At 48.5% G+C, this 12,689-nt stretch overlaps 1 long non-coding RNA gene across 1 annotated transcript in view; it reads left to right on the top strand.

Moving 5' to 3' along the window:
- Positions 1–286: 286 nt before the first annotated feature.
- LOC125294910 overlaps positions 287–12,689 on the top strand; it is an 18,995-nt gene continuing 6,592 nt past the window's right edge. The window contains exons 1-3 of the long non-coding RNA XR_007193582.1: positions 287–672; positions 785–1,118; positions 2,276–2,278. This is a non-coding gene — a long non-coding RNA (uncharacterized LOC125294910). The remainder of the gene's footprint in view (positions 673–784; positions 1,119–2,275; positions 2,279–12,689) is intronic.

The following is a 12,689-nucleotide window of genomic DNA, read 5'->3' on the forward strand; positions in this document are numbered from 1 at the left end:
TTTGTCCTTATACAACATTTGACTAAACTGTGAATGTGGTTGGTATAATTATCCTTCTAGAATTTACTTAGCCTTGTAATTCCTTATTTTCAAAATGGTTAGGCTACCTTATGTTTGAAGACATGACTTTTGTAATTTGTTAGACATTTCGTTTGGAAAGCCGGGGTAACAGTCTTCTAACAAATCCTACCGTTATGACGCATTAGGGCGGCGCTTGAGTAGCCTAGAGCGGAGTACAAAAGTCTCCCGCACAATTGAAATCGGAGCACTTCCAAACATTAGGCTATGAGCCTAATAGTAACTTTCAATGTTTGTTTTTTTTGGATGTCATGATGAAAAAATGTAGTTGAATCTTTTCCCCTTTTTCACAAAAGCGGTTGCCACATCAGTATCTGAGGTTTAACCATCTTTTGGATTGCATTGTGCTTGTGTTAAAAGTGTTTACAGAAGGGTATAGCCTTTATTTTGCAGACGCTGAACACATCGCAGACTTTTCTTTCCGTGCAGCATAGTATACCACGGTGCTGTTACCCCAGTTGTAACCGCTAATAACAACAGGCTACAACAGGCTTCCAAGGTGTAGGAAGAAAGACTGAAACAATCGAGTTCAGGACTAGATTGTCTGTGGAGGTCTCTAAGCAAGACAAACGCGAGCTGATGATCCCGGAGGAGGTAGGCTAGGCTTCATTTCTACTTCTTTGATATGATGACAATAAATATTTTTTTAATAGTCTGGGGGTTTATAGGACTTCTGCGTGTTTGTTGATCGTTGTTTGTTTTACAGGCCTTCTCCGTTGGCGATAGGAGATGCGGATGAAACAAGCGATAAGACAGAAGAACTTTCAGGCCCCGGACTGATTGCTGCTATTCACCACTGGCAATGCTCGTCATAAAGTTACATTTTACGCGTTAAGTCTCCCTGTTTTACTTTTTTGGTTGAAGCACTACGTCTCAGCACAAGTCCACAGACCAATGGCGTTTCTAATAAAGAAGAAGAAATTTAAGTTTCAGACGCATTTCACGCTCGAAGAACTGACAGCCGTGCCTTTTGTGAACGGAGTTCTATTCTGCAAAATCAGACTGCTGGATGGTGGAGACTTTGCCAAATCGTCCTCAAGGTAAACTCTAAGACCACCCGTCATTTGTATTCAAGTTTAAGCGAGAACCCCGTATTTCCACGGATACTTTATACTATGGCATGGCATTGACTATTGGTAATATAGACAATGCATGCATTTGACATGGGTCATTTTATAGCCAAGTGTAATGAAAGCCTGTTCTTTTGTATTCCTTCAGAAGAATAGGCCTATGTGTTGTAGGCTGTGTGTTATCCATCATCGTATCATTACGTCCATGAGGTGTGATTAGACTGGTTCTGTTAGCACCTGACCCTGGCTCAGTAATTCTTTTAGTCTCGTGCGCTCAGGAGCCACTGTTGCCATGGCTTTTATTCAAGGTACAAACTAAAGGTGCACTGCGTTTTCCTCTCATTAAGGAACTGACGCCAGCGGTGACTGGATTGCAAATATGAATTCCAAATACAAGGACTAGCCTACACACCGTGTGTGAACTGAAAGCTTAAATTTGCATGATTTCCCACTATTCAAATAAGATGAGCCTTTGCCCGGTGGTGAGAATAGCACTGTTCCTGGTAGTCAGGTAGGTTAGGTGATGCAGTGGGTGACATCCTGATCCCCGGTGTTCTGGAATCATTTTCATGTTCTCTCAGACGCTGATATTACGGATAAATAAGATCAGGTGTGTGTGTGCACCTAGGCCTATCTGCATTCTCATGTGCATGAACTTGAGTGGTTGTTAACATAAGTGCTTGTATGTAAGTTGCATGTGTTTTGTGGACAGGCAAGAACAGAACATCCTTGATGTCCTCTAGGCCCCAGGCCCACACACATGGCAAAAGCACCTCTATGAATCTTCCAACTCTGTTGAGTTCTCTTTTCTGTTCTGGCGTAAACAAACCCATGTGGTGGTACGGTGCTGAACTTCATACAGCCACAGCACTCATGGTGCGTTTTTCCAGGTGGGTGTGGTGTAAGTGATGGATTGACACAGAAGAAGACCTATATGCTGAAATGGATAGGTGAGGGACCGATTGATAGGTCAGTGATGAATACAGATGAATGTACTGGGATCAGTAGAATTGAATGGCTGAATAGACAGAGAGAGATGTATGAATACATGTGTGGTGCTTTATCACAGGGAAGAGAAGAGAAGAGATATGAGTGTACAGTATGTGTGCTGGTCTAGCACAGGGAAGGGAGTCGGGGACAGGGGGTCTGGCTTCTGTCACTGTTGGTCTGCTGACGCTGGGACTGCTGAGGGCTTCTGCTCGGTTCCGTCTGGTTCTGCTGAGGGCTTCTGCTCGGTTCCGTCTGGTTCTCCTGGGTCTGCTGAGGGCTTCCGCTCGGTTCCATCTGGTTCCGCGGAGTTCCGTCTGCACCAAGAATAACAGGAAGGATGGCACACTGACCACTAACAGAAGTCCCTTTCTCTCTCTCACACACACACACACACACACACATACACACACACACAGACACACATACACATACACATACACACACACTTTCTCTTATGCAGTACACACACACACTTACACACTTTCTGTCATGCAATACACACACACACACACACACACACACACACACACACACACACACACACACACACACATACACTGTTTGTCATTTATTTCTGTTCACTCACTTAATCTCTCACACATACTTTCCTTCACTCTTTCTTTTATAAAATGTCATTTAGCTCCTCATCACATAAACAGCAGTACACAGTACAGTGTGTGTGTGTGTGTGTGTGTGTGTGTGTGTGTGTGTGTGTGTGTGTGTACTGCATGACAGAAAGTGTGTAAGTGTGTGGCCTTAGCTGCTCTTTTCCACACCCCTCAGCACCAAATGGGTTGATTGTGGTAGAGAGAGTGTGAAGGAGTCCCTTTGCACCTAAACACAACACTGCTGGACCCCCAGAGGTAGACCCCCTCAGGAGGAGCCAGAGGCTCTGCTCACGCTCCGGGGAGAGAGTGGGCACTGCCAGGGAGAGATCAGGCACTGCCAGGGCTGCCAGGGAGAGAGTGGGCACAGCCAGGGAGAGAGTGGGCACAGCCAGGGAGAGAGTGGGCACTGCCAGGGAGAGATCGGGCACTGCCAGGAAGAGAGTGGGCACTGCCAGCGAGAGAGTGGGCATCGGCAGGGTCACCCTGGAACTGCCACTGTTCACTGGCTGCCCACCCACCTAACATCTAACATTTTCATTGAAGTCACACACACACACACAACACACACACACATGAGGGTGCAGCTGGTTGAGTGGGGTGCATGAAGGCACTTGGATGAGAAGAAATGAGGCACCTACATTTGCTGCTGCGGCTGCTTCTGTTGGGGGTCCTCTCAGTAAAGCAGGAGTGGGTCGGAGGAGTGTGTGTTGTGGTCGGGGTGCGTGTCAGAGGAGTGTGTGTTGTGATTGGGATGCGGGCCGGAGGAGTGTGTGTAGTTGGGGTTCACGCTGCAGGAGTGTGTGTTGCGGTCAGCGTTAACGGCGGAGCTCCTTTTTGTTGTGTTGTGGTTTGGGGCTCCCCTCCCCCCTCGGCTTCTGCTTGCACTGACATCTCTCTTTGTCCCTCGGATTCTCTCTCACTCACTGGGAGCCGCACCAAAACCTGATTTATTCATTTCTTTCTTTTACTTTACCACTGGTCAGTGCCGCCGCTTGACCGGTCCTGCTCCCGTTTTTTTGTAATGTGTCCCTGGCCTCATTACGAGGGCCTGCTGAACAGTTTTGTGTGTGTGTGTGTGTGTGTGTCATTACGAGGGCCTGCTGAACAGTGTGTGTGTGTGTGTGCACGAGTGTGTGTGTGTGTGTCATTACGAGGGCCTGCTGAACAGCGGGTATTGTTGAGCGTGTACCTATTAGAAGGTCCGGCTGTGTCCACGGGGAGTCCAGCAGGGGCAGTGGCGCTGTTCACCTTTGGCTGTAACAACAGGAAGAGGAGGGGAGGAGGGGGCAGCTCCATGTGCTGGATGTGGTCGGGAAGTGGTGTCACTGTTCACACACACACACTTGTGCACGCACACACACACACACACACTCGCGCACGCACACACACTCAAACAGAGCTCAGCTGTGGGATGGGCAGGAATCGCGCTGGTGCAGGGGTGTGTGAAGTCACACTGCCTCAGCAGATGAAAGCTCATAGTAATTAAGTATGTGTGTGTGTGTGTGTGTGTGTGTGTGTGTGTGTGAGTGAGTGTGAGTGAGTGTGTGTGAGTTAGTGTGTGTGTTGGAAAGAGAAACAGTGCTGATGAACCTTTATTTTTTATTTACGTCTGTAGTTCTGGCTCTGGGTGCTCTGCTGTGTGTGTGTGTGTGTGTGTGTGTGTGTGTGTTTGTGTGTTTGTGTGTGTGTGTGTGTGTGTGTGACTAATGAGTGTGATTAGTGTTGCAGCAGAACGTCGGGGCAGCGCTGTTGAGTTCTCTGTGGCCTCCCTAGTTGGCGTGGTCTGACGGCCACACACACACACGACGGGCGGAAAAGTGGGCGGGGAGATGTTTTGGAGCGCGTGCGGTCGACCCATAATGACCTGTCCCTGAGCCTGTCTTCTCCACAGCCTCTCATTTCACCAGAGGCCACACACACACACACACACACACACACACACACACACACACACACACACACACTCCTCCACAGCCTCTCATTTTACCAGAGGCCACACACACACACACACACACACACACACACTCTCCTCCACAGCCTCTCATTTCACCAGGGGTGGCACACGCACACACGCACACACACACACACACACACACACACACACACACACACACACACACACACACACTCCTCCACAGCCTCTCATTTCACCAGAGCCTTTCCAGCAGCCTCGCTGCCTCGCTGCAGTGGCGCAACGCAACGCAACGCAACGCAACGCAACGCAACGCAACGTGCTCAGCGTCCCCTCACACCTGCCTCGCTGCAGAGCAGTGGCACAGCACAGCGCAGGACAGCGCAGGACAGTGCAGGACAGGACAGCACAGCTTTTTCCCAGAGAAGTCGTGGGAGGCACAGAATCCGCTGGATTATTTTAGGAATTTGAGTTGGAATGCGGTGCTAGCGCCATGGCGATGGAGGAGAGGAAGAGAGAGGTTGCATGTAAAAATAGGAGAGGAAGAGAGGCTTCTCTACTCACTCTTTATTTACCAGAGCTTGCTTGCTGCCTTGTGGTCCACTGATTACTACACAGAGAAACGTATAATGTGTGCTTTGGGTTTCAAGATTACTACAGAGAAACGTATACTGTGCTTTGGGTTTCAAGATTACTACAGAGGAAAACTGTGGATGGTATTATTTAAAGACTATAGAGACCGTACAAATTGCTAAATTGAATGAACATATGGATAAAAGCGCTGTTAGAGTAGAGATGGGGACGCACAGATGGATTGTGGGATACCATTGCGCTAATGACGCCCCTGAAATTGCATGCCTGTCAAATTGTAACTGCAGGGACTAGTGATGTTTTCTACCCAGACTGACTGAAATGTTGGAGAAAGGTTGAAGAGATCTCTATGTGCTGTGTAAAATGTTTACATTTTTAGACAGGACGTTTCTGCAACTTACCCCATAAAGCAAAAGGCACTAACAGAGAGATGCGTGCGTGCGTGCGTGTGTGTGTGTGTGCGCGTGCACGGGTGTGACCCCTCTGAGAGTGGGTTGGGTTCGGACTCTATTCAAGGTCTTGTCCTGGCCAGAGTGTTTTGTTCTCCTGGGTCTCGTCCATAGCCTCTGCCCCTGCCACGGTCAGCCTGCTCTCAGTGGGGCCCTGAGGGCCTTGGGCCCTCACAGACAATCCACCGCGAGACAATGCACAGTGTGGAAGGTGCGTTCCACACTGAAATGGTGTTGAAAAGCACAATGCACACTGTGGAAGGTGCGGTCTACACTTTGGTGTTGAAAAGCACATCCAGTTGTCGTGCCTCTCTGTGTGGGCGGTGTCTTGTAAAGTGGGTTTTTATAAAATGACGTGGTTAATTGTGGGACATGGACACACTCCCAAAAAACCTTGAAGTTAAGTGGAGGGTAGCTCATTCAAGTTCATTTACATTCTAAATTCTAGTTCTAAGTTCTAAGTTCTGGAATAGATTTCCTACTGTATCTGAGCTGGAGCTTCACTCTGCAGTTCAGTTTACTTCACTGGTGTTCTGCTGAGGCCTTCTGATCAGACCTACCAAAGCACTGCAGCTTTCTTTGTTTGTGTGTGTTTGTGTGTCCATTTGGGCATGTTTGTGTGTGTGTGTGTTCAGTGTTTCCCATATTTCTATTTGTGGTGGTAGGTGACGTGGTTATGATGCTAATGGATTTAATCACGATTTAGCCAGTCGTCTTCTATGCCATCAACAATCCTTGCAGGGTTTTTAATGTTTTCTTTAAACATGCATGCAGGTTTTTTGAGAGACGGAGACTCAAGGAGAGGCTGTACAAAGGTGCACATAGCTCTACAATGAAATGATTTCATTCAATTTAGTACAACATGGAAAATCATTGTGTGGTGGTCAGTGTTGATATTGTGGTGGACCGCCACAAATAAGTTAAGGTGTTTTAGTTTCTGTCGTCTCCCTTTTGCCCCCACCCCCATCCCAGTATGCCGTCCCATCCAACGTGTGTGTGTGTGTGTGTGTGTGTGTGTCCATATTAATCTATGGCTGTGTCTGGGGTAGACATGTAAGCTTAAGTCTGTGTTTTGCAGCAGCAGAGTCTGTACTTGATGAAAGCATGCTGGAGCTGGGCTGATGAAAGATTAAACATGCCTTTGAAGTCTTAAGGTTGCTGCTCTCTGAATTGACAACCACAAACTGTTTCATTAAACTGCAACTTCATAATGCTCGTAAAAAATTGGCTACTTGGGAGTTTTTCTTATTTGTTATTGTAGATTGACTGAACAAAACAAACTGTGTGTGTGTGTGTGATGAAGCGGACTTTAGTGCTGGAACAGGTGGCTAGAACAGTTCTGCTCTAAGCCTGGAATGTGTTGTGCGAGTGAGAAGTGTGGAGTGCAGAGAGAATTATTGTGTGTGTGTGTGTGTGTGTGTGTGTGTGTGTGTGTGTGTGAGTGAACGTGTTGAGTGTGTGAGAACGGTGTAGAGAGCAGAGAAAGTTCTCGTCCTCTCTGTGTGACTGAACAAACACACACACACACACACACACACACACACACACCCTGCTAGGCCTCTGATGGCATTCTGTAGAGGGACAGACTGTCCTCCTCCTGCCTCAGAGGTAGGGGTCTGTGCAGGAAGCTATTCGTGGAAATGTGGAACTTCTTGGAATGTTCCCCCCTCTCTCTCCCTGGAGCGCAGCGTTTAAATCTTTCCCCCCTCTCTCTCTCTCCCTGGAGCGCAGCGTTTAAATCTTTCCCCCCTCTCTCTCTCTCCCTGGAGCGCAGCACTATGGGACGGTGTGTGTGTGTGTGAGACCCGCTTCATCACTATGGGACAGTGTGTGTGTGTGTGTGTGTGTGTGTGTGTGTGTGTGAGAGACCCGCTTTATCACTATGGGACAGTGTGTGTGTGTGTGTGTGTGTGTGAGAGACCCGCTTCATCACTATGGGACAGTGTGTGTGTGTGTGTGTGTGTGTGTGAGAGACCCGCTTCATCACTATGGGACAGAGTGTGTGTGTGTGTGAGAGACCCGCTTCATCACTATGGGACAGAGTGTGTGTGTGTGTGTGAGAGACTGGCTTCATCACTATGGGACAGTGTGTGTGTGACTTAGAATAGAAATCTTTATTGTCCACGGCTGTGGAAATTCATGTTTTGCCCCACAGACCTATAGCACACACAAACAAGACTGCACAGCAGGTACAACATATAGCACACACACACATATAGCACACACACACATATAACACACACACACACACATATAGCACACACACACATATAGCACACACACACATATAACACACACACACACACATATAACACACACACACACATATAGCACACACACACATATAGCACACACACACACACATATAGCACACACACACACATATAACACACACACACACATATAGCACACACACACATATATAGCACACACACATATAACACACACACACACATATAGCACACACACACATATAGCACACACAAACAAGACTGCACAGCAGGTACAACATGCAAGAGCTTCATGAGTTGACAGACAAGGTCAAAAGGGTTCTGTGAGAGCCTTCTTGTATCTCTCCTTCTCTCTCTCCTTCTCTCTCTCCCGCTCTCTCCTTCCCTTTCTTCTTTCTCTCTCCCTTTCATCCTCCCTCTCTTTCCCTCTCCCTTCTCTCTCTCTCTCATTCTCTCTCTCTCATCCTCCCTCTCTCTCATTCTCTCTCTCATCCTCCCTCTCTCTCATTCTCTCTCTCTCATTCTCTCTCATTCTCTCTCTTCCTCTGTTTCACTCTCTCATTCTCTCCCTCTCTTTCCCTCTCCCTTTTCTCTCTCTCTCTTCCTCTGTTTCTCCCTCTCTCTCTCGTCCTCTGTTTCTCTCTCTCTCTCCCTCTGTTTCTCTCTCTCTCTTCCTCTGTTTCTCTCTCTCTCTCCTTCTCTTTTTCTCTGCCGCTCATCCCTTCTTCCTCTCTCTCTTTCCTCTTCTCTCCCCCTCTCTTCATGTATATCCCACTCACTGCCTCTTTGTCCCCCCCTCTCTCTCTCCCTCTCTCCTCTCTTTCTTTGCTCATCCCTTCTTTCCTGTGTGACTGGCCTTCTGTCCTCTGTCCTCTGTCTGACATCTTTTGTTAGAACATGTGACATTGCAGATCAGATTTTTGAACATGTTTACTGCTAAGATCAGTGGCTTGCTCTGTGTATGTGTTTGTATTTTGTGTGTGTGTGTGTGTGTGTGTGTGTGTGTGTGTGTGTGTGTGTGTGTGTGTGTGTGTTTGGGTGGATCACAGATGAGAGGTCAGCAGAGAGGAGCAATCATAGCTCAAGCCCTTGGCTGACCCACCGTGCCTTCCTGACCAGCACCGGGTCTGTCAAAGGAGCATGATTACACCAGCGCCCCATTTGATCTCCGGCCCTATCTGATCACCATGGCGACCAGCGCCCTATCTGATCTCCGGCCCTATCTGATCACCATGGAGGCCAGTGGCGGATGCTTTTGCTTTGTTTTACGTGATGGCAGCCGTGTCATCTGGAGGGGAAAATGCCAGAGAGGTCCAAAGGGCTGGACCTTGCCCTGTCCTGCCCCCTGCCCCCCCGTCCTGAGGCCCCCCAGTGACCTGCCCATGACAGCAGTGCTAGTGTCTGTATGGAGATTAGTGTTGTGTAACTTGCTGCATGCTGCCTGTATAGACTTATGGCTGTATACTACTGGGATAAGACACCACTGACCTTACACACACACACACACACACACACACACACACACACACACACGCATACTTGCACTCATTCACTCCCTGCTCTGCCAATGTCTCTAAAACAAGACTGTGGACAACAGCGCTATTGTGGAAAAAACAAAAGTTCATGAGGCATGTGTGTGTGTGCATGTGTGTGGGGGCATCCCTCCCTCCCTTTTACAGATTTGTAGTTATGTAACCGAAAATGTGGAACACACTCTGTTCAGTTATGGCTTGTCCATCATGCGTGCGTGTAAAGCCTGGAGCCATATGTGTGTGTATGCCTGTGAATCCTGGAGCATCATTGATCGACACAGAAAAGCATGCACTAGGCTGGTCACATGTTGTATGTGTGCGTGTGTGTCTGCTGACTAGAGTTCCTGAAAGTATCACTCATGGCTACTGACATGGAGAGCTGACCGTGCGCAATCACACCCTCAAAGTCCTACTCCATGAACATCTTAAGGAACTGGCAGCCTTACCCCTGTGACACATTGTGCTGTGCTGTGCTGAACTGTCTTTGTCACAGTGGAAAGTTACACATCCCAGAGGAATTGCTTCAGCTCGTATATGAGTAAGTGAGTGTGTCTGTTGGACTCCTACAATGTAAAAAAAAAGATACTGTACTCTAGAACCTTTAAAAGATACTGTACTCTAGAACCTTTAAAATATACTGTACTCTAGAATCTTTGGATTTAATGAGTTCTCTGTTTTTGCATGCACACACACACACTCACACATGTGCACATGCACACATACATGCACGCAAGCACATACACATACACTGTCTCACTGACTTGCTCAGATACACACACACACACACACACACGCGCACACACATATAGGAGGCTTGTATTCCAGGAGTTACACAAACAGACATGGGCGTTGAAGTATAAACACGCTCACTGTGAGTTCAGGCGCCCTTGGGTTGGCAGCACAATATGGTTCACATTCAGGAGGACAGAGAGATAAGAGCGTACAGGAGTGTGTGTGTGTGTGTGTGTGTGTGTGTGTGTGTGTGCGCGTGTGTGTGTGTGTGTGTTTTAGGGAGAGCTGCATGCTGTGGGCTCTGATTAAGGTCACTTCCTGCTCTGGTTCTGAGTGGATCAGGATCACATTTGGACCCGGGCAGCTCTTGGGCTGAGGGCCCAGTTGCGGTGCGGCTCGGCCCAGTTACGGTGCGCCCAGTTACGGTGCGGTGCGGCCCAGTTACGGTGCGGCGTGGCCCAGTTACGGTGCGGAGCGGCGGTGCGGCCCAGTTACGGTGCGGAGCGGCGGTGCGGACCAGTTACGGTGCGGCGCGGCCCAGTTACGGTGCGGAGCGGCGGTGCGGCCCAGTTATGGTGCGGCGCGGCCCAGTTACGGTGCGGTGCGACCCAGTTACGGTGTGGCCCAGTTACGGTGCGGTGCGTTTGGCCAGGATGCTCTCTGTAGTGTCCTTGGCCACCACAAGCCTTTCCTGTTCCAGAGAGAGAGAGAGAGAGAGAGAGAGAGAGAGAGAGAGAGAGAGTGTGTGTGTGAGGACATGTGCCAATGGTTTATTCTTTCATGTGTTGCACGCTTTGTAAATGCTTTGGTAACTCAAGTGCTGAAATGTCTCAGTTAAGCTTGGAAAGACAAAGAACATTGAGATGGTGAGAGAGGAGAGTGTGACAGAAGGAGAGAGAGAGAGAGAGAGAGAGAGGAGAACAATTGGTCATCCCCAGAGCTTGTGTTTCCTCTCCAGTGATGGGAGAATAACAAAGAGAGAGAGGAGGGGGGGGGGGACCGTGTGAGAACTGTTGTGTGAGCGAGAGCCGTTGGCCTACCTCAGAGTTTTTCCTCTCTGCACTCACCTTTGGAGGGAAGTGGGAAGTGGACTGGAGAAAGTGAGGAAGGGGTGTGTGTGTGTGTGTGTGTGTGTGTGTGGTGTGTGTGTGTGTGTGTGTGTGTTTGTGTGTTTGTTGTGAGTGTGCATGCACATCATTCACATCTTCTCCAAACCTGGAGGCCATTTGAGATGACCCAAAGTCAGCGGGTCAGCATTTCACTGACCACAGATCAGACCATACACACACATTACAGAAGCATTTCACTGACCACAGACCACACACATTACAGATGCATTTCACTGACCACAGATCACACACACACACATTACAGAAGCGTTTCACTGACCATAGTGACTGATCATAGCAGCCAGAGGCCAGGCGTTAGTGACCATTGAGTGGCATTGATTCGGTGGGTGTCACAAATGCCTTATTTTTCACAAATGCCACCTTATTTTACCAACATTTATAATTTGGTTACTTTTCATTACAAATATTTCCTTGTAGGCTTGTAAATATTTAAAAAATATAAATATATTTTTGTGTAAATATCTTCTGAATTGAGCATGTTGCGTTTTGACAGCCTGTTGTTTGCTAGGTTGAGCTAGCGCCATGTTGACTCAGTGTTTGACAGTGTTAAAGGGGTTTACTGTGCAAGGTGCAGCTCCGGCTACACCAGCCAACACACAGTGACCAGTTGTCCTGGAGACCACTGCTGCTCTTCGCACTGTGACCAAGACCTTGTGACTGTGATTGGATTATTCTTCACACGCGAGTGCAGCCACTTCAGAGTGACTGTGGATTTAGACTGTTTTTGTGTGTGTGTGTGTGTGTGTGTGTGTGTGTGTTTCCCAGTGATAACTCTCACTGAGAGCACAATCGGCTCTGTGAGCTTGGAGCGCCAGCATTCTGACTCTGATCGTGTGAGCGGGAGAGAAACAGTGGAAAAATCAGCACTGCTCTCATCAATACAGGATGAGATGTACACACACACACACACACACACACACACACACACACACACACACACACACACACATACGGGATGAGATAGCGCTGTATAGGAAGGCCTGGGCTGGGATGATGTCAGGCTAACACACACACACACACACACACACACACACACACACACGTACACACACACACACACACGGCTGCTGCTCAGCGGTTGTTTATCTAAGAGCTGTCAGTGGCCTGACACGGGCCTGCTGCTGGGATCGCCGTGGCGACGGGGTCGGGGGTCGGGGGGGCAGGATGGAAGATAAGGATCCTCGAGCGCTGCCTGCATAGCTGGCCGAGTGTGTCATCCAAAACATGGGGCTCGCTCGCTCACAACAACACTGCCTTATGGAACCCAATTAGCACACCAGAACACTGCCTTATGGAACCCAATCAGCACACCACAACACTGCCTTATGGAACCCATTTAGCACACCACAACACTGCCTTATGGAAC

This window comes from Alosa alosa, chromosome 5, assembly GCF_017589495.1.
Source record: "Alosa alosa isolate M-15738 ecotype Scorff River chromosome 5, AALO_Geno_1.1, whole genome shotgun sequence".
NCBI classification, from domain to species: domain Eukaryota; kingdom Metazoa; phylum Chordata; class Actinopteri; order Clupeiformes; family Clupeidae; genus Alosa; species Alosa alosa.